This window comes from Merops nubicus, unplaced genomic scaffold (assembly GCF_000691845.1).
Source record: "Merops nubicus isolate BGI_N331 unplaced genomic scaffold, ASM69184v1 scaffold14746, whole genome shotgun sequence".
NCBI lineage: Eukaryota > Metazoa > Chordata > Aves > Coraciiformes > Meropidae > Merops > Merops nubicus.
The window spans coordinates 105765-111764 of NW_008617137.1; the positions used below are offsets into that span (position 1 = coordinate 105765).

General features: G+C 39.5%; 1 protein-coding gene across 1 annotated transcript in view; it reads right to left on the minus strand.

The window, feature by feature from the left end:
* Positions 1-6000, minus strand: part of GRIN2A (glutamate receptor, ionotropic, N-methyl D-aspartate 2A) — a 170882-nt gene that overhangs the window by 67870 nt on the left and 97012 nt on the right. The window lies entirely within an intron of this gene.

Genomic DNA, 6000 nt, shown 5'->3' on the forward strand with positions numbered 1-6000 from the left:
GCTTCTTGATCTTGCTGAGACTCTGAACTGCTGAACTTCCTTACTATGATCCTACTGTGAAATTTGAAAGGCACTTATCAATAGAAACCCCAGGACAAATATTTATCATTAAGAAACAGATTTCCTAAAAACATCTACAAAATTAAATCAAGAAACACTAAATGTAGAATATATAATGTGTGGTCTGAAGTACATATAGGAATAGGAATCAGTCTGAACTAGATCACTATTAAACAAGACAGTGATGCATTTTTCAAACAGTGAAGCTTTTTTTAAAGATAATTTTATATCTTGGGCTACATAGGATATTTTTTTTCTAAATTCAAATCCTTTGCAGTGATGTAAAGAGCCCTTGCTCTCCTGAATATAACTCCATGATACCCTGCTTTGGAGCTCTATCTCCCCAGGCCTGGAGACAGCATGGATGGAGAGTTTTGGGAAGAATATACTTAGTGACTGTGAAAAATAAATGGCATGCCAGCTACTTATACCTTCTGGCAGCTGCTCCTTAAAGGTTTAGTTGCCACCAGATCTGGAAAATTCCTTTTGCCCCAGTTCTACCACATAAGCAACAAAATTCCCATGGGGAGCGCTTCTGAATGGGGGGCAAGGGTAGGGAACAAAATCAGAAAGGGCCCAGCAACTTGGGAGGGTGCTGCAGACAAGTGTAACTAAACACCAGAATTTTTAGTGAGTTCATGTTATTATTAGCAATAACATTTCATAAAAAGCACTACTATGGTTACATTTTGCTGCATGACCTCAGAAGTATCTCAGACTCTTCCCTGTGAACCCTACGTGGCTTCCTGTGAGGGGATGCTGTCTGCAGCACCTCCATCTCCAAGAACTTTCACTTACACTTGGAATTTCAAGGTGTCTTTGCAGTCCTGAGGGCTCATTCTGTTCAACTCCAGGCCACGCTTGTTCCCTTTTTTTAGATTTTTTAAATTATCATATAAAGGTGAAAATGTTCTAAAAGCCTGTTATCTGGTAACTGGTACCTTCTGCTTCCTAAACTGACCTAACCTAAGAGAAAATCCTGATACAGATTTTCTATAATTTCTTGAATCACTTTGTGGGTAAATCAGCACCATGCTGGGAGCTCTTGGGAGTAGTATTGTCCTCCACTGCCCCTCTTTTGCTGTGGGTGAAGTTTAGTTTTACTTTCAGAGGAACATGACAAAAGTTTCCTTTATTCACTTCCAGCTGTTTAATGCACCTATACGGAAAATGCCTTCATACTACAGAAGAGGGTAATGACAAGACATTAATGAAAGAACTCCCAAAAATCTATTTAACACACTACAAATATCTATTTTAAACAATTGCTACTGTTTAAAATCTGCTCATCAGCAGTCAGTTAGATTTGTATATCCCAGAATATCAACCCAAATTGCTATGATACTCTACTGCTGGGTCTCCTGATCAGAAGCATTCCCACACAAATGGATGAGGCTAAGTGGGAGCCTACCACTCACTATGTTTTTCTTGAGTATCTTCTCTTATTCATTTTTCCATGTTAACAATAATAATTTCTTGTAATTCATGACATCTGAAATTAGTTGTTAACATTAAATATAGGACTGGCAGCTTGGTGCTCCTTTGGAGACACTTGCCTCAGTTGCCTGTCTTCCCTGGAATTCTGTGGGATCCCTGTGGCCTGGGGCTCCAGGGAGGCTTGCAGCCTTGTTCACACCTTCAGCTGGTTAGATGCATCATCCCATTTGGATTTGTTTCTCTAGAGCAGCATTCACAGAAGTGAAGGAGAATAAACAAATCTAGCAGCATGCAAAACCTGAAACTTCTTCAAGCCTTAAAGTTACCAAAAATGAAGTACTAAATTGAAAACAAACTCAAATTAGCTATTTCCTACCACAACACACAAGCAATGCATGTAACTACTAAACCTGGGTTACAGTCCCAGATCATCACCCTGCGTGCAATAGACTCCTGTAAGCACCCAGTGGCTCCACTAAAACCACAGTGGGATCACAAAATGGGAAAGACAAAATATCCTGGAAAGTCTTTGGTAAAAGTAACTAACTTTTGTTTTTCTGCACAGCAAATATGCTACTAGTGAGAAAGCAAGTTGCTTCAAATATAATTCATTAAATAATTATACATCTTCAGTCATACAATAAAGCAGATGACATTTATTTTTCTCAAGTTTTTTTGACAGATATTAAATGAACAAATCCTCTATAAATTGGCTGTTGATCTGTATGCAAGAAAAGATTAAACAGATTTGCTGGATTCTTCATTAAACCATTGTGTCCGTTTAATCCCTGATTTTGCTTCAAAGAAAAAAGGAAAATTTATCTGTTATTGCTAAAAGCTGGAATCAAAATATTAGACTTGATGAATGAATATCAGAACTGGAGAGGCAGCAGACACTTGCCCTCTGAAGCAGCAGCTGTCTCATAGCCATGCTGTAAGCTGACAGCAGCACAACAGCAAGGACCAGAAAATGAACGGGGCAGTTGTCCATGGAAAGGCAGCAACATTGGGCAGCACCTACCAAAACACTGCTCCCAGAGAGCCCACGAGGTTCTCAAGCAGGGTGACTCAGGGCAGGATCAATTAACACGTCTGTACCTGACCCTCTGGACTTCACACTCCTCCTGCTCCCTGGCTCAGTGATGACAAGTAAAGAAAACTGTGCTTGGGAAGGGTATGGAATGATAGTCTGTCCAATGATAGACAGCTCTCTAGCCCAACACCTCCACTACTGAAAGTAAGATGAGTCTCTAAATCCTGCATATCATTTGGAAACTGAATGTAACTATGTGTAAACACGACAGGGTAATCACCTGGCTGCCTACGGATGGATGCATCTTCTTGCTTTTCAGGATAAACATAACAGAGCAACAGCTTTGTCATCCCCATCCATCCCTGTGTGGATTAGAGTTGTTGGAAATGTTGATGTGAAATGTATCTCCCAGGGTTATGACTTTTATGCACATGAGTACTCTTGTAGACAAAGCAGGAGCATTTCTATCCACAAAGCAGCAGCGTTTTCCACGGCGACTGGCAGGGTTAACTCGTTTTACTGTTTCTTTGCTTACATGTTTTTCCTCTTCTGAGAGAAAGCAAGCATTTGTTCAGCAGACATTGCATTAATGGGCTGCTAATTCTATTTATCCTGCTGTGCTACTGCCAGTATTTCACACAACAGTATTTTTCTGCCTCAGGAGAATCTGGGTCTTACAGAGTTGGAAGATGATGATCTGAATCAGTACACACACACGCATATATATAGAGGGGTGTTTATACATTGAAACTGATCCCTGTCTTTTATTTTAAATCCTTTAATCATAGGAAAAAAAAATAGTTTTCCCATGTGTATCAGGAATGAACATTGATCAAATAATTTTGAAAAATAAAACAAATCCTTTTTTTTTTTTGGGTCTAGAAAGCAAATAAAAGCATCTTAGAATTGCAGCGACAGGAGAAGGATAAATTGTGTACTTCAAAACACATATATCTGCAAAACAATTTCATACTCAAAGGATTTGAGAAAGAGGGAGGAGGAGCGTTCACTTCATGGCTTTCTTTACATAGAATTTCTTTGTAAATGGAGATACAACTCACTATCCAGATGTGGGAAGTCATCCATAAAGCATTACCAACCTCCATTTACAAGTAAATTAGCTGTATGACATAGCCTTAGAATACTATACTGGGTTTAAAGCTGAATTAGAATGTCATGATAATAGACGGAGTCTAAAAATCCTGGGGTTCTGCTCCATTCTTGAACTTGGTTTTGCTCAAGCATCACCTTACAGAGCCTTTTCCCTGCTTTCTACTGAGATCTCTGCTCCTGAGCCTGCAAGCATTGTCCCTTCTTGCAACACTACTTCTCCAGCACTGATTTCTAGTGTGAACAGGGAGGCACAGTACAGCAGATCCCGGGTCCATAAGCTGTTTACAATTAATTTAGCCCTTTCCATCACAAGGATATTCCAAAATCCTCTGTTAAGCTAGCTCCTACATACAGCATCATACAGATTTTTCTTGTAGTTAAAAACACAAAGCTGCACTATCTGTGACCTGAAACTGTGAAGATTACATATCAGAATAAAATCCCAACTTAGACATCGATTCACCATGTGAGGAAGAAATCTACAATTTTGTGATGAGGTTGAGGAAGTACAATGAATGCATGTAATTCACCTTGGCATGGAGAGACTGGTCAATGCCCCAAGATTACTTAGCACTGCTAAAAGCTTGTATATAGTTGCTTTTCTTGCAGATTATATGTGACAAGAATAGTCTTGGGGAGTTATTACATAAGGACTATTTAAAGTTTATTCATTTTAGTGTAATTCTGACATTTCTAAATTAAAAACACCCTGCTTCTTGTTCTTGTGGTGTTGGAGAAGCTCAATATCTCTAGTATGGAAAAATATATTCTCACTTCACAGCTGAGTGTTTCACATTGGGAAGTGACTCTATTAAGCACAGTGCACCATATTACAAATTCTCCTGTTAATAATTTCTATGTGCATTGTGCTCTGCACACAGCAGAATCTCCTGGTGAAGTCTAATCTCACTGCCCAACACTCACAAGCCATATTCTTGCAGTCATACAGATTTAATGAGAAAAAGATTGAAGAAAGACAATTTATGCTGAATACTGCATACCTGATTCAAGCCTACACTAGTGTGTTACCAGACTGGTGGGGTAGGAGTCCTTTGCAAAAGAGGTTCATGGTTTTTTGGCCCTTCCAATCAAACCACAGTACTCTAATCACCAACACATCTAATGACATACTACAATTTAACTTTCACAGAAATCTGAGTTAAAACACTAATAGTGGACTTCTTTGCTTGCACAGATCCCACTGTTAAGGGGCAGAATTTTTGTTAAAGGGATGCCATTAGCTTTCACCTTCATCTGGCAGTCAGCACATGCATCAAGAAGAACCACCCAAGGATCCCAAACTGGGTGTGGGTAGGACAGTCACCCCAGCAGTGCCTCCCAGCTGCTCTGCCCTGGCACGAGGGACCATGCAAGGGCTTCCCCAAAGCCATGCTGGACTGGAGAGCCACCCCAGTCCTGCCTCCTATCACTCCTCAGGGGCAACGGGGGCAGCAGGAAAAGAATCACAGATTTTCTGCAGTGCTTCCAGTGAATCAGTGCAGTTTTAGAGGCAGAGGCTTAGAAAGAAAAGGGAGACCAAAATGAAGGGGAAGCATCATGCTAAAGGCAAGTCCTCTCTAAGGAGCATGATGCAAGCTTGTGAACTTCGGTCACATTGTTTATAAAACACATGTATGAAATGTTAAAATCCATTTTCTTGGAAGTATTTGGTTTTTAAGAGAGCTTCTGAATAACGCTGTGCACTAAAATGCCATTTTTTGGGGAAAACAACTGCTCCAGGGCATTATACAGCAATCAACCCCTAATCTAAATATGCACGTACATCTCAGAAGATTAAAAATGTTCCACAATCTCCTATATGAAATCAGGAAGGACTTGCCTTTCATGTGCCAACTCCATCCTGATTTTCTGTAGAAACTACTTTTTCTGCAAGATTAAGTCTGAACAAATTTCATAAATACTGCTTAGTAGCTTCCATGTGAGATATTGTAAGCAGTAATTTAAAAATCTGCAAGACTCTTTTACCTCCTCTCACAATCCAGATTTTAAAAAATGTATCATCTAAAAGGGCTAATTAAAAGAAGGGGGGGGGGGGGGGGAAAAAAAAAAAAAAAAAAGAAGAAGAAAGCAACAGAAGCAAAGAATCTTGATTTAAGCCTTGGCAGTTCTCTTGTGGCAAACTGTTTTGAGGAAACATCCATATCACCTTGGATTGATGCAGATGAATTTTCACAGTTATTCTAACACAGGTGACAAGAATAACATTCTCACAAGCAGAAGTGACAGATTTCAGTTATTAGCTGATAAAATCTAACTAATCTAATACTTCTATCATTTCCAAGGACACCTCTTTATCACTGCACATATCCCATCTTCTAAAATACTGCCAGGTTCCT